We start from the raw sequence: 22,505 nt of genomic DNA on the forward strand, positions 1-22,505 counted from the left end.
CAAAGCCGGGCAGAGACACAACCAAAAAAGAGAATTTTAGACCAATATCCTTGATGAACATTGAAGCGAAAATCCTCAATAAAATACTGGCAAACTGAATCCAGCAGAACATCAAAAAGCTTATCCACCATGATCAAGTGGGCTTCATCCCCGGGATGCAAGGCTGGTTCAATATATGCAAATCAATAAATGTAATCCAGCATATAAACAGAACCAAAGACAAAAACCACATGATTATCTCAATAGATGCAGAAAAGGCCTTTGACAAAATTCAACAACCCTTCATGCTAAAAACTCTCAAGAAATTAAGTATTGATGGGATGTATCTGAAAATAATAAGAGCCAATATCATACTGAATGGGCAAATAATCACAGCCAATATCATACTGAATGGGCAAAAACTGGAAGCATTCCCTTTGAAAACTGGCACAAGACAGGGATCCCTCTCTCACCACTCCTTTTCAACGTAGTGTTGGAAGTTCTGGCCAGGGCAATTAGGCACGAGAAAGAAATAAAGGGTATTCAATTAGGAAAAGAGAAAATCAAATTGTCCGTATTTGCAGACGACATGATTGTATATCTAGAAAACCCCATTGTCTCAGCCCAAAATCTCCTTAAGCTGATAAGCAACTTCAGCAAAGTCTCAGGATACAAAATCAATGTACAAAAATCACAAGCATTCTTATACACCAATAACAGACAAACAGAGAGCCAAATCATGAGTGAACTCCCATTCACAATTGCTTCAAAGAGAATAAAATACTTAGGAATCCAACTTACAAGGGACGTGAAGGACCTCGTCAAGGAGAACTACAAACCACTGCTCAATGAAATAAAAGAGAATACAAACAAATGGAAGAACATTCCATGCTCATGGGTAGGAAGAATCAATATTGTGAAAATGGCCATACTGCCCAAGGTAATTTATAGATTCAATGCCATCCCCATCAAGCTACCAATGACTTTCTTCACAGAATTGGAAAAAACTACTTTGAAGTTCATATGGAACCAAAAAAGAGCCCGCATCGCCAAGTCAATCCTAAGCCAAAAGAACAAAGCTGGAGGCATCACGCTAACTGACTTCAAACTCTACTACAAGGCTACAGTAACCAAAACAGCATGGTATTGGTACCAAAACAGAGATATATTTCTTTTTATGAAGAAAACTTCTCTGCTGCTTGCAGTAGAATTCTTTGTGCTCTGATCACATCAAAAAAAGCAGTACCTGAGGTCATAGGTGTGCCTGGTAGCACAGTTAAGTTGGATATTTCCCCCCTTGTGTTTTTGTCACAAACATTGATCTTAGGGGTTTATAATTTGGTAGTGAATACTGGAAACATATATTCAGCTTCCAGTGTTAGTGTATAAAGAACACCATCTGTTGGATTGGCCAGAGTTGAATTTGAATCTGATTTGGATACTTTTATTGTTACAATTTTGAAAGAGTTATTACTAAATCTAATAGTAATAGTGATGTATTCTTTATAGTTATCACATTTAAGGGGTTTTCAAAACAAAATGCTCTGCATGTTATTTCTCTGAGAGAAAATTACATTATTTAGAATGTTTATATTTGCAAAACCCAGTAACATCTGTGGGAGCAGCTGGTTGTCACAGATATTTTCTAGAGAAATTGCAGAATAATGTGTATTTATAATTTAATTTTTATAATTATATAAAATATGTATATCTTTACTTTATAATTCTACATGTAAAATTATGTTAATGTAAAATTATATATATAACATAGAACAAAGCTAATATTTATATATAATTATATATTTGTAATTTACAACTTTACATTAACATGTAAAATTAAAGGTAATGTAAAATTTTACATTAAAATGTAAAATTATAAGTTAATGTAATATTATATGTTAATCCTATAGTTTACATGAGTTTCATAGGATAAAATTTTTTGTTAAACAATTCAGAGCTTTGAAAATATCAGTTGATGAATATCCTCAAGTATAGATTCTTCATTTTATTTTATTTTTTAAAGAACATCCACCATCTGATGGTATCTGCAGGCTTTACCCCAGATGGTTCAGTGCATAAAACCATCGTGTTGTGATATGCCAAAATATGTTTAAAAAGCAGTGCATGCCTTTATGATTTGATTTTTTTTTTTAAGGGATGATAGAGGTGCTTTATGTTTTTAAGGGGCACATTGTATAAAGGAGCATCCGGCCAGGCGCGGTGGCTCACACCTGTAATCCCAGCACTTTGGGAGGCCGAGGCCGGCGGATCACAAGGTCAGGAGATGGAGACCATCCTGGCTAACATGGTGAAACCCCGTCTCTACTAAAAATACAAAAAATTAGCTGGGCATGGTGGCACACGCCTGTAGTCCCAGCTACTCGGGAGGCTGAGGCAGGAGAATCACTTGAACTCGGGAGGCAGAGGTTGCAGTGAGCTGAGGTCGCGCCACTGAACTCCAGCCTGGGTGACAGAGTGAGACTCTGTCTCAAAAAAAAAAAAAAAAAAAAAAAAGGATCTTCCCCTTTCCCAACCCTATCTTTTACTGTTTTCATAAAGTTGAGGTCTGAATTTAGTTTCCAGATTGGGTATGTATTTGGTACAAACTTTATAGGTCAATGTTAGATCTAGTAATTATCCTTCCATTGTTGTCTTTGAGTTTATACAATAGAAGTTACTTGACTAGCATTTGACTCTTTTTGTAGAAAACATATAATCCATATTCAAATCAACATCTTAAAATATTTGTAAAGAAAGAAATCCTTTATGTAGTATTCTTTTTTTTTCATTAGGAGAGAATTTATTTTAAAAGTGTCATCTTAAACTGCAAGGATGTCTGTCAAATATCACAATTAAACATGCCAAAGGAGAAGCCATGTTGTCAAAATGCCCACTTAACCCACCCAAACATCTCAAACCCACCCTTTGCTGACCTTCTATTACCCCATTTTTTTAAGTTTTTTTTTTCTTTTTTTAAACAAGAGAAAGTAGACAGATACATGTTGGTAAATGCTAACTGTCCATATTCACATAGAGACACAGGGTACTCTCTGAGCCCAATATACAGAGAAAGGAGGGAAAAAGCTAGAATTCTATGCACTACTACACAGGCGCCTAGCACCCTCCAGCTTCCAGCAGAGCGAAGGGAGCAGGTTTTTCTTTTTTCCCACAGAGCTCGGTGATGTTGATTCCATACAGTTTTTGTTCAGACAGGAAGGGATAAAAGCGAACTGCAAGCAGAAAGGGGTAGAGACTCTTTTCCCATTGTATTCTGCTCAAGGTATTTCCCCCCAAATAAGTTGAGAACCATGGAGTAGAGAAAAGAGACCTCAAGAACAGGGCAACTGAGCACAAGAGGAAAAAAAAAAAAAAACAAAAAAACTGCAACTTGCTCCCAGGGACTGGAAAAAAATTAAAAAAACAGGAAGGTTGGAATCCATCAGTGTTCTATTTAGTCATCTTCTCCTTTATCCTCCTCTCCTTCCTCCCCTTCATCATCATCTTCATCTTCTTCACCTTCATCCTCATCCCCTTCTTCATCAATATCTTCTAATCCTCCTCTTCATCATCATTATCATCTTCTCCTTCTCCTTCTTCATCATCCATATCGGGAACCAAGTAGTACTGTAATGGGTTTGGCCAAATATCATCTTTGATGACCTCTCCTAACTCATCAGCACCTGCATCAGAATGGTCAGTAAACCAGGCAAAGAAGCTCTCTGGTTTCTCATGCTGCCTCTTCCTGCTGGCTTTATTCTGCGTTTGACTTGAATGTTTCATCAAATCCTTTCCAGATTTCCATTTGATTTCGGTGTACTTTGAAGATGGATCACTACTGTCATTCAGATGAAATTCTTTGGAGAGAACTTTATTTTCAAAGTAAGGATTTTCATCAAAATAAAAATCTATTCTGTAACCTGATTTAATATCTTCAAATTCTGTCACTTCAACTCTGGTCAAATAATGCAGTGCCTCTTCGTCTTCCTCCCCAAGCAGTGCAGACACTTGTGGATGGTTGACAAATGTTGTTACCCAAAAATTTGGGATTTTGGCGATCAATTCTGACCTCTTCTGAAAAAATGGTTGGCGGAGTTTGTTATATTTCTGTTCTACTTTCAAAATCTGCTCACTGGCTTGTTCATTAAGTCTGTCTATTTCATTTTGTACTTCATCAATGTGTTCAATCGCTTCTTCGGCAAGCCTGCAGAGGCCGATGTCTCCTCCGGTCCCAGAGCAGGAGGTGGTCTTGGTTTCTTCTTTTGAGGCGGGAGTGGAGACTGGCGTTTAGGGGCCATGCTGTTAGGGAAGTCCCAGAACCAGACCACAAGTCTCCTTGCTCGTCCGGAAGCAGGTTGAAAACTCTATGTAGTATTCTTGCCAAAAATGTTTAACTGAATCTAATCATGAGGAAGCAACCAGGCACATCGAAATTGGAGGTTATTCTATAAAATAGTTAGTTTAAAATTGTTAGTGGCATGTAAAGCAAACAAAAAGGTGGAGAAGTTGTTCCAGATTCAAGAAGACCAAGAGAAAAGACAACTAAATACAACAATACGTGATCCCTAAGTAGATCTAGATCCAAAACAAGAACAAGAAACATAACATACGGCCGGGCGCGGTGGCTAATGCCTGTAATCCCAGCACTTTGGGAGGCCGAGACGGGCAGATCATGAGGTCAGGAGATCAAGACCATCCTGGCTAACACAGTGAAACCCGTCTTTACTAAAAATACAAAAAACTAGCTGGGCATGGTGGCGGGTGCCTGTAGTCCCAGCTACTTGGGAGGCTGAGGCAGGAGAATGGCGTGAACCCGGGAGGCAGAGCTTGCAGCGAGCCAAGATCACGCCACTGCACTCCAGCCTGGGTGACAGAGCAAGACTCCATCTCAACAGAAAAAAAAAAAAAAAAAAAGAAACATAACATACATTTATAAGAGACAATTGGAAGAGTTGGAAGAATTCAAATATGTACTATTTTGTAGTTGCAGTGTAGAGTCAATATTAATTTTTTTGACTTTGATAATGATATTGTGGTTATAAAGAGAATATCCTTATTCTTAAGATTAAATGCTGGGACAGAGTGTCATAATGCTTGCAATTTACTTTCTTTTAAAATTGTTTTATTTTTAATTGACACATAATAATTGTGTATGTTTATAAGGTTGCAACCTACCTTCAAATGTGAAAGAAATGGTATATGTATTTGACCAGAAAGGATGAAAGTAAACTTGTCAGAGTATTAACAATTATTGAATCCATGTGAAAGGTACATTGATGTTCATTGTACTTTTCTTTCAAGTTTTCTCTAGATGGAAATTTTTTTTAAAAGCTGGGGGCAAAATCTCCACAAAGAATAAACTGTAACATTAGGACAGTGCAACTTACTATTTTGGTCCAATTTTTGTCTCTAACATTATCCTTTGTAAGAGATTATTGAATGTATGTTCAATACTTATTTATTATTTTGTTTCCTACAGTTTAATAATGCTACTCCATGATTTAAGAATGTTTTACAGTTTACAAAACATGGCTGGGCTTGGTGACTCATGCTATAACCCCAGCACTTTGGGAGGCTGAGGTGGGAGGATCGCCTGAGCCCAGGAGTTCAAAGTTAAAGTGAGCTGTGATCACATCACTGCACTCCAGCCAGGACAACAGAATGAGACCCTGTCTCAAAAAAAAAAAAATAAAATAAATAAACAAAAAACAAAAACACACACACAAAAATCCCCCAAAAAACTACATACAGAGGGAGTATTTGTGTACATCCTATTTCTATTTTGTGAAATAGATGAGATAGGTGGTATTTTCTTCACTTTACAAATGAACAGTGTGTTTTAGAGAAATATTCCCAAGATCATAGCCAGCTACTTTTGTGCCCAGACTTCCCTCCTAAGCCTTGCAGTCTTCCCTGTATCAACCTTGATGTCCCACAGATTATTTTAAATGCAGTGTACCACAAACTTGTTCCTTTTTTCCTCTGTAGATTATTCCTTGGTAATGGTGCCTTGATCTACCCAAATAGACCAGTCGCATATCTGGAAGGCATCCTACAATTACTATACTCTTACCTAATTGGTTCTAGGGGGAGAAGAAATGGGGAAGAGAACTAATGTTTTTCAAGTACATATTTAATATCTGGTTCTATGTGTTCGATGATTTTCATGAATCTTATTAAATTCTTTCAGCAGCTACTGTGTTTAGATGGTGTCTCCAATTTTACAGTTTCATAATAGAGATTTGGAAATAGGCTTAACAAGGTTAAGTGATTTTTTTTTTTTTTTTTTTTTCTTTGAGATGGAGTCTTGCTTTGTCACCCAGGCTGGAGTGCAGTGGCGCAATGTCGGCTCACTGCAACCCCCACCTCCTGGGTTCAAGTGATTCTCCTGCCTCAGCCTCCTGTTAAATGATTTGTTCTAAGTTGCAAAGCTCATAGACAGTGACTGGGGGATTTGAATTTAGGTCTTAAACTCTAGAGTCTGCATTCTTTCCAATGTACATAAGCAAATTTCTCTTAAATCTTTCTCTTAACTTTTTATAACACTGCCATTGCTTAAGTCTCAGTTTGGATTACTGGAAGAGCCTACCTACTCAGTTTTTCAGTATTCAACCTTATTTTCTTTAGTTGAGCTTCTGTGCTATTGACAGAGTGATCTTTCTAAAATCCCACTCTGGTCATAGTGCTTCTCTTCATTGATAGAATGAAAATGGCAAATAAAGCACTTCATATAATCTAGTTCTTGCCTTCTTTTCTCATCTTCACATACTTCCTCACATCTGTGCTACTCTTCAGCCACACTGAAAAATGGAATTAAAGCTTTAGTCTGTCATAACTGCTTGCCCTTATAATTGTTACTACCCTAGTCTTTCATTCTTTGCTGTGTTATCTGTTGCATTCATTATTCAAGACTCCAAAGAGTAAGTTCCTATAGGAAGTCTTTATAATGCCTTCACTGGCTGTATTAGGTATTTTTTCTTTGCCGTGTGCATACATCTGTTACAGAACTACATTATAACTATTTGTTTTCATGCCTTTTGCTGTAATACTGTGAATTCGTTGAAAGTCACACCTCACAGATATTCAGTGTTCAGTAAATGTTTATTACTGAATGGAGATTAGTGAACCTCCTTCTAATCCCCACACTATGAATATACTTTTCCTTAGGGAGGCTAACATATATCAGTTTTTCCATAGAGGTTGTTGTGACTTTTATATTTATTTGTTTTGTTCATCTTGAGTATTGGAATAGTAATTAGGGGACCTGATTTCTAGTTTCGGCTCTGCCACTTATTTGCCATACTTTCTTAGGCAAGTTACTGTAATTTGGCCTTGGTCTCTTGGCCTCAATTATCTCATCCATCTAATAGCAGGTTGAATTAAGTGTTTCCTGACCTCTTACCTGTCTTTCCCAATGACTCTGATTTTCTTGGGAAGGCTTTTGAGCAGAGAGATGACATGTTGGTAGTGGTCTTATGAGTTTCACTTTGACAGAATGTGTAGGATGGGTTGGAAGGGTGTGTTAGTCCATTCTTACATTGCTATAAAGAACTACCTGAGACGGGGTAATTTATAAAGAAAAGAAATTTAATTGGCTTACAGTTCTGCAGGCCGTACAGGAAACATGGCTGGGGAGGCCTCAGGAAACTTACAGTCATGGTGGAAGGAAAGTAAAGGGGAAGCAGGCACGTCCTACATGGCTGGCGCCAGGAGGAAGAGGGCGAAGGGAGGGGTGCCACGCCCTTTTAAACAACCAGATCTCCTGAGAACTCACTATCATGAGAACAGCAAGGGGGAAATCCGCCCCATGATCCAGTCGCCTGCCACCAGGCCCTTCTTCTAACATTGTGGATTACAATTTGACATGAGATTTGGGCGAGGACATAAATCCAAACCATATCAAAGGGGATAAACCAGATGAATGCAGAGAGACCAGTTAAGAGAGTAATGTGGTTTCATGAGCGCCTGGAATGTGATCAATATTTGGAAAAGGAGAAATAATTGTGAAAGAAACTTTACAATTTGAGATGGTAAGGGCAGATGTGGTATCACAGAAAGATATCTGGTCTTTGTCCCTGATTTTTGGCACAGAGGTCTTAAAACCCTTGGAATTTCCTGAGCCATAAGGGTAATAAAAGTGTCTTTTGTTCTAATGAGGCTACTCTTGGTGGGCCTCTAGATAGCTTCAGGATGGGGGCTAGTTGCCAGGAAGAACAAGCCTTGATTAGAAGCTTGGAACTTTCAGCATGACCTCCCCAACCTCTGGGGAGAGGACAGGGGATGGAGATTAAGTTGATCACCAGTGGCTAATGATAATCAATTGTGCCTATGTAATGAAACCTCCATAAAACCCCTAAACAACAGGATTTGGAAAGCTTCCAGATTGGTGAATGCAGTGAGGTGCTGAGATGTTGGCATACCTGCAGAGTGCATAGAAGCACTGTCTCCCACACACCCGCCCCCATACACCTTACCACCCTGTGTATCTTTTCCATTTGGCTGTTCCTGAGTTTTTTGTTTTTTTTTTTTATAATAAGCCTGTAATGGTAAGGAAAAAGCATTTTCCTGAGTTCTGTGAGTACTAGCCAAATATCAAACCTCAGGAGGGGGTTGTGGAAACTTCACATTTGTAGCCAAGATGGACTGCATTCTGGGTAACCAGGGGACCTAATACTTGCAATTGGCATTTGAAGTGAGGGCAATCTTGTGGACTCTTAAACCTACAGAGTCCGACATTAACTCTGGGTAGTTAGTGTCAGAATAGAATTGAATTGTTGGAGACCCAGTTGGTGTTCAGAGGATTGGAGAATTGCAAAGTTGATGTCAGAATTGGTTGGTGTAAGGGGAAAAAAAAAGGCCATAACAGCATAGTAGAGTGATTGTCTTCTCTGCAGATCCTGTCTTTGCTGCAAAAAAGGACTCCAAGATTTGAAGCCTGTGTTGACTTAAACAGAGAACTAGGTATTCTATTTTGAGAGAAATAAATAGCTTAATTTTTTTTTCTTATTTCTGCCTTAGCTTCAAAAGAGGATGCAAAGAAATGGAACTTTATAACTAGAGACATAGTTATTTTCAGATTTACACAGAAAATGTTATTTTCCCACATGGGGAAACAGCTCCCTAAAACACACAGAAAGAGGATTATCAGTCAGAAACAGCGTAAAGACAGGGAAAAGAGGTTGGGAACCTTCAGTAAAAACAAATAACTATCCTTACTTACTCATCATTTTCCAAGGTTGTGAAGTTTTGGTATTGAGGATTTTCTTCACTTGGATTTGCACTGTGAGGAAGGTGGTCTTCTTAATATTATTGAAATTGCACACTTTAAATTTAGTGTTTGTCAAACTCTCATATTTGTTAAACAGGGAGCTTTAGAAAACATCTTTACTGTACTCTGAGGGTGCTATTGGCACTTACTAGCCCAGACAATCAAGAGAGCTAGAAATCTTTCTTTATCAAAGTTGATACTAAGTCTGGGAAGTGCTGAGTGACCAATTTGTTCCTGTTGCTACTGCTGGATTCTGTGCCAGTACTGGACAGTGGTAACAACTGTTGAGGCTGCTGGTGCTAATGTCTTTTCTGCTAGTAGTCCTCTAAATCAGCAGTCCCCAACCTTTTTAGCACCTGGGACTGATTTTGTAGACAACAATTTTTCTGCGGACTGGAGTAGAGGATGGTTTTGGGATGATTCAAGCTCATTACATTTATTCTCCACTTTATTTCTGTTATTGCATTGTAATGTATAATGAAATAATTATACAACTCACCATGATGTAGAATCAATGGGAACCCTGAACTTATTTTCCTGCAACTAGACGGTCCCATCTGGGGGTGATAGGAGACAGTGACAGATCATCAGGCATTAGATTCTCATAAGGAACACACAGCCTAGATCCCTCGCATGCACAGTTCATAATAGGGTTCATGCTTCTGTGAAACTCTATTGCTGCTGCTCATCTGACGAGAGGCGGAGCGCAGGTGGTAATATGAGTGATGGGGAGTGGCTCACGTTACCACCCTTCACAGGGCCTTCTCTGTGTCTCAGTTCTTTTTTTTTTTTTTTTGTCTCTGATAAGGATACTCTTATGGGTTATAGGATCTACCATCTGGGATTACCAATGTAATCCCAATCCTTCCTTTAATCCCATCTACAAAGATCCTGTTTCCAAGTAAGGCTCACATTTTTAGAAAAAGACATGAATTTTTTAGACACACTATTCAACCCACTATAGGAAGCTACTAGCAATTAGAAAAAACTCTTATCAGTAGGGGTCTTGTTTTCTCTTGATCATATTCATTCATTTGCTCAACAAACATGTAAAGAACCCCAACACTGTACAAGGGGAAGGTGTAGAGAAAGACGGCCGATATATTCTTTGTTCTTAAGGAGCTCCCAGTGTCACTGGAAGGCAGATGTAGACACCAGTATCTGCAGTACAATATGACAGGCTGGGCATGGTGCTGTAGGAATACAGAAGACAGGTTCTATATTTGTTCTGGAGGGGCCTAAAGTTGCACATTTAAATCTTGAAGAAAGACAAGGAATTTGCTGAAAAAGCTAATATCAGGTGTAAAGACACTGGGTCAAAAGAGAGTAGCTTAAGAAGTCATAGGTTCTTAAGTGCTGCTGGATCATGGAGTGCACTTAAAGAGTGCATTAAAGATCTGTTACTGTGTAAATAGTGATTTAAATTTTCAGCTAATTATTTGTTAATTGGGAACTTTTTAAAAAAAAAATCCCTGCTTTGTCTACTGACTCAAGTCACCTTTAGCATATGTTGAATTTTTCTATATACTATGGTTTCTTTGGGGCTATTCCTTTGTTGTTTTTGTGATTTTAAAAATCTGTTTTTGAACTAGATTCAAATGGTTTTCCTTAATGTAGCTTTATAATGTTTACTTACAAATGATGAGTCAAGTATATTTTCATTATACTCTTTTACAAAAATGTTTTTGTTGTTTTCGACTTTTTTTCTTCCAAATGGGTTTAGGTTACCAAAAAATTCTGTTGATATTACCTCTAGAATTTCTTTATTCTTATAAGTTCGTTTGGGATCAGTTGGCATCATTTCAGTAGTCTTTGCAGTCAGGAATAACTTCTCATTTTTTCAACATTCCTTTTTATGTTCTTCAGTAAAGTTTTAAATGTGTTTTTTTTTTTTTTATTTTAAAATGAGATGGGAAGCCATTGGAGTTGGTAAAAAAAAAAAAAAAAAAAAAAAATTGAGCCCTGGAGGAAGCCACAATATACACTGGCTAATCTATTTGATAAACTAATAACAAATTCTATTCAGATTACAAAATATAGGTTGGTAAAACTTGGAAATGTTTATAGAAGATGTATTAGTTGCTGAGATGGTCAGTCTGTATTGATCTAACAGTCAATTTGAATTAACTCTAATAACTATTATAGAAAGTTTATAAGAACAACCTTTTTCCCAATGTCTCTGTGTCTTAAATGATACCCTGTGGTGCTGGGTGCAATGGCTCACGCCTGTAATCCCAGCACTTTGGGAGGCTGAGGCGGGCAGATCAGTTGAGGTCAGGAGTTTGAGACCAGCCTGGCCAACATGGTGAAACTCCGTCTCTACTAAAAATACAAAAATTAGTTGGGCATGGTGGCACGTGCCTGTAGTCCCAGCTACTCTGGAGGCTGAGGCAGCAGAATCGCTTGAATCCAGGAGGTGGAGGTTGCAGTGAGCCAAGATCATGCCACTGCACTCCACCTTGGGCAACACAGCAAGACTCTGTCTCAAAACAACCAAAAAAACCCAAAAAACAAAAACAAAAAGAAACAAGAATGATACCCTGGGGGTCATGAAGAGAGAGTTAGATATACTGTGTTAATCTAGATGTCTCTGATGTAGATGCAGTTCTCTTCCATCAGCCCACCTGAACCTAAAAGGGACATAGCAAGACACCAAGGTTTAGGTGGTACCTGCATGCCAGATTCTAATTACCAAAACATTATTTCTTTTGTAACCTCACAATTTCTTTCAAACTAGTAGTGCTTTTTGATTTACAATGATATTTTTCTTATTCTTCTCACTTGCAAAAGCAGTTTGGCTCATGAGGTTTAAACAACTGGAATGCTGGCTCTTGGTTTGTCAATAATTGGCAGCTCAGTAACAGGATATAATGTCAGCTGTCCAGATTTAGAAGAAACAAGTGGAATAGGAAAAAAGAGAAGGGTGTGTAGGTAGTTTCTTGTTTTCCTGATGTTTCCACTAAGTACAGAATGCTCTGAAAGAGAAATGGACTTTTGGGAAGGGGTGTTACCTTTGACTGCCTTTAATCCTGAGTTGCAGTCTCAGCTTCCTACTTTGGCACACATGCCTGTTTTCCTTTTGTGGAATGTGTTAAGGAAGGCAGCAGATGGTTGTCAACACTGTTGAGGTTAGACTCTAATGAGAGGTCGCTTTGTTGGGGGTGAATTGATTTATAGTTTACAGTAAATTCTGTATTCATAGTAGGTGATACTGTGGAAGCAAAACTGTGAGATCTCATTAAAAAAGAAATTGAAGAATAATGCCTTTTTTGTTTGTTTTATCCCACCACACAACAGACCCTTCAATTTGGCCTGGTACCATCATCTGCTTTGACTTTAAAATACAGCTCCTCACAGGAATGCCTCTCCCTTACCCACCCCTCACCACACTATGATTATATCACATTACTGCTTTCATGAAAGTGGTTGTCAGTACAACCTATCTCCTACTCTCTACTGGCAGAGTTTGAGAGTTCCAGTTGCTCTACATTCTTGCCACTCACTACCTGTCAGCCTTTTTAGTTTTTAATCCATTATTTTGAACTTAGAGGCATTTCATTGTGATTTTAAATTATACTTCCCAGATTATTAATAGCCGTTTGGGGATGCTGTCTTGTGAGTGCCTATTCAAATCTTTTTCTTTCTTTTCTGTTGAACTGTGTGTCTTTTTCCTGTTGATTTACAAGAGTTTTTTATATTTTCTGGATAGAAGCTTTTTGTTGTGTGTTGCAGAGATCATCATCTATTCTGTGGCTTGTGTTTTTGCCCTTTTAATGAGTCTTTAATGAGCAAGAATAACTAATTTTAGTGTAGTTCAGTTTATTCTTTCCTTTTTGTTTTTTTGGATCCTGTTTTCAAAGAAATCTGTCCACCTTCAGCTCATGAAGACATTTTCCTGCATTTCTTTTAGAAGCATTGTTTTTACCTTTTACATTTAGTGTTGTAATTTATCGAAAGTTAATTTTTGTGTTGGTATAAGAGAGGCTGAAGTTTTGTTTTGTTTTCCTCATGGGGTATCCATTTAACCATCATTTATTGAAAAAACCCTTCTTGGCCGGGCGCGGTGGCTCACTCCTGTAATCCCAGCACTTTGGGAGGCCAAGGTGGGCGGACCACGAGGTCAGAAGATCGAAAACATCTTGGCTAACATGGTGAAACCCCGTCTCTACTAAAACATACAAAAAATTAGCCGGACATGGTGGTGGGCGCCTGTAGTCCCAACTACTTGGGAGGCTGAGGCAGGAGAATGGCATGAACCCAGGAGGTGGAGCTTGCAGTGAGCCAAGATCGTGCCACTGCACTCCAGCCTGGGCGACAGACTGAGACTCCGTCTCAAAAAAAGACAAAAAAAAAAAAGAAAAGACCCTTCTTTCCCTACTTCTCTGCAGTGCCATCTTTGTCGTAAATCAAGTATTCCTACCTGTATGGGACTGTTTCTGAATTCTCTAGTCTTTTATATTTGTTTATTTGTCTATACTTGCTTCATTCAGTACTACCCTGTTTTATTTATTAAAAGTCTTGATAACCTGGTAGTGTAGGTCTTTGAACTTTTTCTTTACTAAGATGGTCTTGGATATTCTCGGGTCTTTGTATCTTCACATATATTTACAGTCAGGTTACCAATTTCCTCAAAAAATATTCCAGGATTGTAATTGAGATCATATCAGATTTGAAGATGAATCTGGGAAGAATTAACATATTTACAGTATAAAGTCTTCAAATCTATGAACATAGAATATCCTTCCATTTATTGAACTTGTCTCTTAGTACTCTTTTAGACTCTCTGTCGTAATTATGTACATTTTTCTTTTGATATTGGTTTAGGTATTTTTAAGATATTCATTAGATATTTTTTATTCAGATATTTTATTTAGGTATTTAGGTATTCTTTAAATAATCTTTAGGTATGTTTGGTGGAATTCATTAGTGAAGCTGTGTCTGGAATTTTTTTGTGAGAAGGTTTTTAATTAAAGATTTGGTATCTTTAGTAGATATAAGACTAAACTGATTTTTCTGTTTTTTCTTGTGTCTTCACAGATTGTATTTTGCTAAGAATTTGTCTATCTAAATTTTCATATTTATTGGCATAAAGTTCATAATATTCTTTTATGATCTTTTAAATATCTGTAGGATTTGTACAGACTTTCCTCTTTTATTTCTAATACCGAACATGTGGATCCACTGTCTCTTTTTCTTGACTATGGCCAAGGGTGTATTAATTTTAGTAGTCTTAATAAAGATCCATTTTTTTTTTTTTGAGATGGAGTCTCACTCTCTCCCAGGTGGCTCCAGTGCAGTGGCGTGATCTTGGCTCACTGCAATCTCTGCCTCCCGGGTGCAAGTGATTCTCCTGCCTCGGCCTCCTGAGTAGCTGGGATGACAGGTGTGTGCCACTGCGCCCAGCTAATTTTTGTATTTTAGTAGAGATGAGGTTTCACCGTGTTGGCTAAGCTGGTCTTGAACTCTAGATCTCAAGTGATCCACCCGCTTCAGCCTCCAAAAGTGCTGGGATTACAGGCATGAGCCACTGTGCCCAGCTTAAAGATCCAGTTTTTACTGGATTCTTTTTTATGGACTTTTGAGAATATTTGTGGCTTTCTCCACACAAGAAAGAGTATTTGTTTACTCTTTTTAAAATTTTTCATATTTATCTTTACATTTAAATTCTTCTTTCTTTGGTTTTAATTTGCTTTCATTTTTATAATTTATCGATATGAGTGCTTAGATCATTTCTTGAAGTCTTCATACTTAATATGTATCATTAAGGCTATACATTTCCACTCAAACATGGCTTTAGATGCATATCGTATGTTTTGCCATCATGTATTTTCATTATTAAACATTAATTTAAATATGTAATTTGTTTTAATTTCTTTTTTGACCCTGAGAGTTATTTTGAGGTATACTGCTTGATTTTCAAACATAGAGGCATTCTCTATTTAACTTTTTAGTGCTGTTTTCTAGCTTAACTCCACTTTGTTTAGAGAATATACTATGTGATTTCAGTCCTTTGAAATTCATTGAGATTTGCTTTATTGGTCAATACATACTGAAATTTTGGTAAATGTTTTCTGTACACATGAGAAGAATGCCTAGTCTGGATTTGTTAGATCCAGTTATCTTTGTTATTATGTCAGGTTTTTTTGTGTTCAGGTCTTCTATATTCTTACTAATTTTGTTTTTTTCCCCTTCTCTATCAATTACTGGTAGATATATGTTAAAATCTCCCCTATGATTATGGAGTTTTCTATTTATTTTTTTAATTCTGTTTTGATCATGTGCTCTTTAGGTATCTACAGAGTTAGAGATGATACATATTCTGGGTAGATTGACCCTTTTTTCATTATGAAAAAGACCTCCCTCTTGCCTTAAAGTCCTATGTCTTGTATTACATAGGACTTTGTAATATTTGTTACATAGTTAGTAGATAGAAAACTTCTGTTAGTATTTTCATGATATTTATTTTTCTAGTTTTACAAACTTCATTTTAACATTTTTAGGTTTTTATATTTAAGGTTTGTCTCAGAAATATTTTTGGGCTTTTCCTCCCCAATTAAAAAAATGACACATAATGTACATATTTATGAGTTGCATGTGATATTTTGATACATGTGTACAGTGTGTAATGATACAGTCAGTAATTAGGATATCCATCACCTCAAACACTTATCATTTCTTTGTGTTGGGAGCATTCCAAATCTTCTCTTCTAGCTATTTTGAAATACACACTAAACTATTGTTAACTATAGTCACTCTGTTGTGTTATTGAATACTAGAAATTACTGCTTCTATCTAACTGCATTTTTATACTAATTAACTAAACTCTCTTATCTCCCCTTTCTCCTACCCTTCCCAACCTCCCCTATCCCTCCCATCATTCTACTCTCTACTTTCATGAGATAAAATTTTTTTTTAGCTCTAACATATGATTGAGAACATGTAATTTGTCTCCTTGTACCTGGCTTATTTCACTTAATATAATGTTCTTCATTTCTATCCATGTTGCTGCAAATGACATGAGTTCATTCTCTTTATGGCTGAATAATATTCCATTGTGTATATGCACTATATGTTTTTTTTTTTAAAGTAACTCAAGCTCTCTTTATTTTTATAATCATCATGCTATCATTGTTTATTTCTTTTTTTGTTTTGTTTTTATTTATTTATTTATTTATTATTATACTTTAGGTCCCCAGAGTGTGATGTTCCCCTTCCTGTGTCCATGTGTTCTCATTGTTCACTTCCCACCTATGAGTGAGAATATGCGGTGTTTGGTTTTTTGTTCTTGCGATAGTTTACTGAGAATGATGATTTCCAGTTTCATCCATGTCCCTACAAGGGACATGAACTCATCATTTTTTATGGCTGCATAGTATTCCATGGTGTATATGTGCCACATTTTCTTAATCCAGTCTATCATTGTTGCACATTTGGGTTGGTTCCAAGTCTTTGCTATTGTGAATAATGCTGCAGTAAACATACGTGTGCATGTGTCTTTATAGCAGCATGCTTTACAGTCCTTTGGGTATATACCCAGTAATGGGATGGCTGGTTCAAATGGTATTTCTAGTTCTAGATCCCTGAGGAATCGCCACACTGACTTCCACAAGGGTTGAACTAGTTTACAGTCCCACCAACAGTGTAAAAGTGTTCCTATTTCTCCACATCCTCTCCAGCACCTGTTGTTTCCTGACTTTTTAATGACTGCCATTCTAACTGGTGTGAGATGGTATCTGATTGTGGTTTTGATTTGCATTTCTCTGATGGCCAGTGATGGTGAACATTTTTTCATGTGTTTTTTGGCTGCATAAATGTCTTCTTTTGAGAAGTGTCTGTTCATGTCCTTTGCCCACTTTTTGATGGGGTTGTTTCTTTTTTTCTTGTAAATTTGTTTGAGTTCATTGTAGATTCTGGATATTAGCCCTTTGTCAGATGAGTAGGTTGCGAAAATTTTCTCCCATTTTGTAGGTTGCCTGTTCACTCTGATGGTAGTTTCTTTTGCTGTGCAGAAGCTCTTTAGTTTAATTAGATCCCATTTGTCAATTCTGGCTTTTGTTGCCCTTGCTTTTGGTGTTTTAGACATGAAGTCCTTGCCCATGCCTATGTCCTGAATGGTAATGCCTAGGTTTTCTTCTAGGGTTTTTATGGTTTTAGGTGTAATGTTTAAGTCTTTAATCCATCTTGAATTGATTTTTGTATAAGGTGTAAGGAAGGGATCCAGTTTCAGCTTTCTACATATGGCTAGCCAGTTTTCCCAGCACCATTTATTAAATAGGGACTCCTTTCCCCATTTCTTGTTTTTCTCAGGTTTGTCAAAGATCAGATAGTTGTAGATATGTGGCGTAATTTCTGAGGGCTCTGTTCTGTTCCACTGATCTATATCTCTGTTTTGGTACCAGTACCATGCTGTTTTGGTTACTGTAGCCTTGTAGTATAGTTTGAAGTCAGGTAGTGTGATGCCTCCAGCTTTGTTCTTTTGGCTTAGGATTGACTTGGTGATGCGGGCTCTTTTTTGGTTCCATATGAACTTTAAAGTAGTTTTTTCCAATTCTGTGAAGAAAGTCATTGGTAGCTTGATGGGGATGGCATTGAATCTATAAATTACCTTGGGCAGTATGGCCATTTTCACAATATTGATTCTTCCTACCCATGAGCATGGAATGTTCTTCCATTTGTTTGTATCCTCTATTATTTCTTTGAGCAGTGGTTTGTAGTTCTCCTTGAAGAGGTCCTTCACGTCCCTTGTAAGTTGGATTCCTAAGTATTTTATTCTCTTTGAAGCAATTGTGAATGGGAGTTCTCTCATGATTTGGCTCTCTGTTTGTCTGTTGTTGGTGTATAAGAATGCTTGTGATTTTTGTACATTGATTTTGTATCCTGAGACTGCTGAAGTTGCTTATCAGCTTAAGGAGATTTTGGGCTGAGACAATGGGGTTTTCTAGATATACCATCATGTCGTCTGCAAACAGGGACAATTTGACTCCCTCTTTTCCTAATTGAATACCCATTATTTCCTTCTCGTGCCTAATTGCCCTGGCCAGAACTTCCAACACTATGTTGAATAGGAGTGGTGAGAGAGGGCATCCCTGTCTTGTGCCAGTTTTCAAAGGGAATGCTTCCAGTTTTTGCCCATTCAGTATGATATTGGCTGTGGGTTTGTCATAGATAGCTCTTATTATATTTGAGATACATCCCATCAATACCTAATTTCTTGAGAGTGTTTAGCATGAAGGGTCGTTGAATTTTGTCAAAGGCCTTTTCTGCATCTATTGAGATAATCGTGGTTTTTGTCTTTGGTTCTGTTTACATGCTGGATTACATTTATTGTTTTGCGTATATTGAACCAGCCATGCATCCCAGGGATGAAGCCCACTTGATCATGGTGGATAAGCTTTTTGATGTGCTGCTGGATTCGGTTTGCCAGTATTTTATTGGGGATTTTTGCTTCAATGTTCATCAAGGATATTGGTCTAAAATTCTCTTTTTTGGTTGTGTCTCTGCCCAGCTTTGGTATCAGGATGATGTTGGCCTCATCAAATGAGTTAGGGAGGATTCCCTCTTTTTCTATTGATTGGAATAGTTTCAGAAGGAATGGTACCAGTTCCTCCTTGTACCTCTGGTAGAATTCGGCTGTGAATCCATCTGGTCCTGGACTCTTTTTGGTTGGTAAGCTATTGATTATTGCCACAATTTCAGCTCCTGTTATTGGTCTATTCAGAGATTCAACTTCTTCCTGGTTTAGTCTTGGGAGAGTGTATGTGTCGAGGAATTTATCCATTTCTTCTAGATTTTCTAGTTTATTTGCATAGAGGTGTTTGTAATATTCTCTGATGGTAGTTAGTATTTCTGTGGGATCAGTGGTGATATCCCCTTTATCATTTTTTATTGCATCTATTTGATTCTTCTCTCTTTTTTTCTTTATTAGTCTTGCTAGCGGTCTATCAATTTTGTTGATCCTTTCAAAAAACCAGCTCCTGGATTCATTAATTTTTTGAAGGGTTTTTTATGTCTCTATTTCCTTCAGTTCTGCTTTGATTTTAGTTATTTCTTGCCTTCTGCTAGCTTTTGAATATGTTTGCTCTTGCTTTTCTAGTTCTTTTAATTGTGATGTTAGGGTATCAACTTTGAGTCTTTCCTGCTTTCTCTTATGGGCATTTAGTGCTATAAATTTCCCTCTACACGCTGCTTTGAATGCATCCCAGAGATTCTGGTATGTTGCATCTTGGTTCTCATTGGTTTCAAAGAACATCTTTATTTCTGCCTTCATTTCGTTATGTACCCAGTAGCCATTCAGGAGCAGGTTGTTCAGTTTCCATGTAGTTGAGCAGTTTTGAGTGAGATTCTTAATCCTGAGTTCTAGCTTGATTGCACTGTGATCTGAGAGATAGTTTGTTGTAATTTCTGTTCTTTTACATTTGCTGAGGAGAGCTTTACTTCCAAGTATGTGGTCAACTGTGGAATAGGTGTGGTGTGGTGCTGAAAAAAATGTATATTCTGTTGATTTGGGGTGGAGAGTTCTGTAGATGTCTATTAGGTCCGCTTGGTGCAGAGCTGAGTTCAATTCCTGGGTATCCTTGTTGACTCTCTGTCTCATTGATCTGTCCAGTGTTGACAGTGGAGTGTTAAAGTCTCCCATTATTAATGTGTGGGAGTCTAAGTCTCTTTGTAGGTCACTCAGGACTTGCTTTGTGAATCTGGGTGCTGCTGTATTGGGTGCATGTATATTTAGGATAGTTAGCTCTTCTGGTTGAATTGATCCCTTTACCATTATGTAGTGGCCATCTTTGTCTCTTTTGATTTTTGTTGGTTTAAAGTCTATTTTATCAGAGACTAGGATTGCAACCCCTGCCTTTTTTTTGCTTTCCATTTGCTTGGTAGATCTTCCTCCATCCTTTTATTTTGAGCCTATGTGTGTCTCTGCACGTGAGATGGGTTTCCTGAATAGAGCACACTGATGGGTCTTGACTCTTTATCCAATTTGCCAGTCTGTGTCTTTTAATTGGAGCATTTAGTCCATTTACATTTAAAGTTAATATTGTTATGTGTGAATTTGATCTTGTTATTATGATGTTAGCTGTTTATTTTGCTCATTAGTTGATGCAGTCTCTTCCTAGTCTCGATGGTCTTTACGTTTTGGCATGATTTTGCAGCGGCTGGTACCGGTTGTGCCTTTCCATGTTTAGCGCTTCCTTCAGGAGCTCTTTTAGGGCAGGCCTGGTGGTGACAAAATCTCTCAGCATTTGCTTGTCTGTAAAGGATTTTATTTCTCATTCACTTATGAAGCTTAGTTTGGCTGGATATGAAATTCTGGGTTGAAAATTCTTTTCTTTAAGAATGTTGAATATTGGCCCCCACTCTCTTTTGGCTTGTAGAGTTTCTGCCGAGAGATCTGCTGTTAGTCTGATGGGCTTCCCTTTGTGGGTAACCCGACCTTTCTCTCTGGCTGCCCTTAACATTTTTTCCTTCATTTCAACTTTGGTGAATCTGACAATTATGTGTCTTGGAGTTGCTCTTCTCGAGGAGTATCTTTGTGGCGTTCTCTGTATTTCCTGAATCTGCATGTTGGCCTGCCTTGCTAGATTGGGGAAGTTCTCCTGGATAATATCCTGCAGAGTGTTTTCCAACTTGGTTCCATTCTCCCCATCACTTTCAGGTACACCAGTCAGACATAGATTTGGTGTTTTCACATAGTCCCATATTTCTTGGAGGCTTTGCTCGTTTCTTTTTATTCTTTTTTCTCTAAACTTCCCTTCTCACTTCATTTCATTCATTTCATCTTCCATCGCTGATACCCTTTCTTCCATTTGATCGCATTGGTTTCTGAGGCTTCTGCATTCTTCACGTAGTTCTCGAGCCTTGGTTTTCAGCTCCATCAGCTCCTTTAAGCAATTCTCTGTATTGGTTATTCTAGTTATACATTCTTCTAAATTTTTTTCAGAGTTTTCAACTTCTTTGCCTTTGATTTGAATATCCTCCCGTAGCTCGGAGTAATTTGATCATCTGAAGCCTTCTTCTCTCAGCTCGTCAAAGTCATTCTCCGTCCAGCTTTGATCCGTTGCTGGTGAGGAACTGCGTTCCTTTGGAGGAAGATGGGCGCTCTGCTTTTTAGAGTTTCCAGTGTTTCTGCTCTGTTTTTTCCCCATCTTTGTGGTTTTATCTTCTTTTGGTCTTTGATGATGGTGATGTACAGATGGGTTTTTGGTTTGGATGTCCTTTCTGTTTGTTAGTTTTCCTTCTAACAGACAGGACCCTCAGCTGCAGGTCTGTTGGAGTACCCGGCCATGTGAGGTGTCAGTCTGCCCCTGCTGGGGGGTGCCTCCCAGTTAGGCTGCTCGGGGATCAGGGGTCAGGGGTCAGGGACCCACTTGAGGAGGCAGTCTGCCCGTTCTCAGATCTCCAGCTGCGTGCTGGGAGAACCACTGCTCTCTTCAAAGCTGTCAGACAGGGACATTTAAGTCTGCAGAGGTTACTGCTGTCTTTTTGTTTGTCTGTGCCCTGCCCCCCAGAGGTGGAGCCTACCGAGGCAGGCAGGCCTCCTTGAGTTGTGGTGGGCTCCACCCAGTTCGAGCTTCCCAGCTGCTTTGTTTACTTAAGCAAGCCTGGGCAATGGCGGGTGCCCCTCCCCCAGCCTCGCTGCCGCCTTGCAGTTTGATCTCAGACTGCTGTGCTAGCAATCAGCGAGACTCCCCGGGCGTAGGACCCTCTGAGCCAGGTCTGGGATATAATCTCCTGGTGTGCTGTTTTTTAAGCCCGTCGGAAAAGCGCAGTATTCGGGTGGGAGTGACCCGATTTTCCAGGTGCCCTCTGTCACCCCTTTCTTTGACCAGGAAAGGGAACTCCCTGACCCCTTGAGCTTCCCGAGTGAGGCAATGCCTCGCCTTTCTTCGGCTCGCTCACGGTGCGCGCACCCACTGACCTGCGCCCACTGTCTGGCACTCCCTAGTGAGATGAACCCGGTACCTCAGATGGAAATGCAGAAATCACCCGTCTTCTGCGTTGCTCACGCTGGGAGCTGTAGACCGGAACTGTTCCTATTTGGCCATCTTGGCTCCTCCCGGGACCATATGTTTTTAAATCTCTTCATTCATTGGTAGGCATTTAGGTTAATTTCATATCTTGGCTATTGTGAATAGTGCTGCAATAGACATAGGAGTGCAACTATCTCTTCTTTGGATGTATACCCTGCAGTGGAATTGCTACATCATACAGTAAATCTATCTTTAGTTTTTTGAGGAACCTCTATATTGTTTTCCATAGTAGT

At 38.5% G+C, this 22,505-nt stretch overlaps 1 protein-coding gene and 1 pseudogene across 1 annotated transcript in view; one reads left to right on the forward strand and one right to left on the reverse strand.

The window, feature by feature from the left end:
* FAF1 (Fas associated factor 1) overlaps positions 1 to 22,505 on the forward strand; it is a 534,212-nt gene that overhangs the window by 127,404 nt on the left and 384,303 nt on the right. The window lies entirely within an intron of this gene.
* On the reverse strand, positions 3,395 to 4,299 carry LOC100938520 (protein SET-like; annotated as a pseudogene).

Source organism: Pongo abelii, chromosome 1 (genome assembly GCF_028885655.2).
Source record: "Pongo abelii isolate AG06213 chromosome 1, NHGRI_mPonAbe1-v2.0_pri, whole genome shotgun sequence".
Taxonomy (NCBI): domain Eukaryota; kingdom Metazoa; phylum Chordata; class Mammalia; order Primates; family Hominidae; genus Pongo; species Pongo abelii.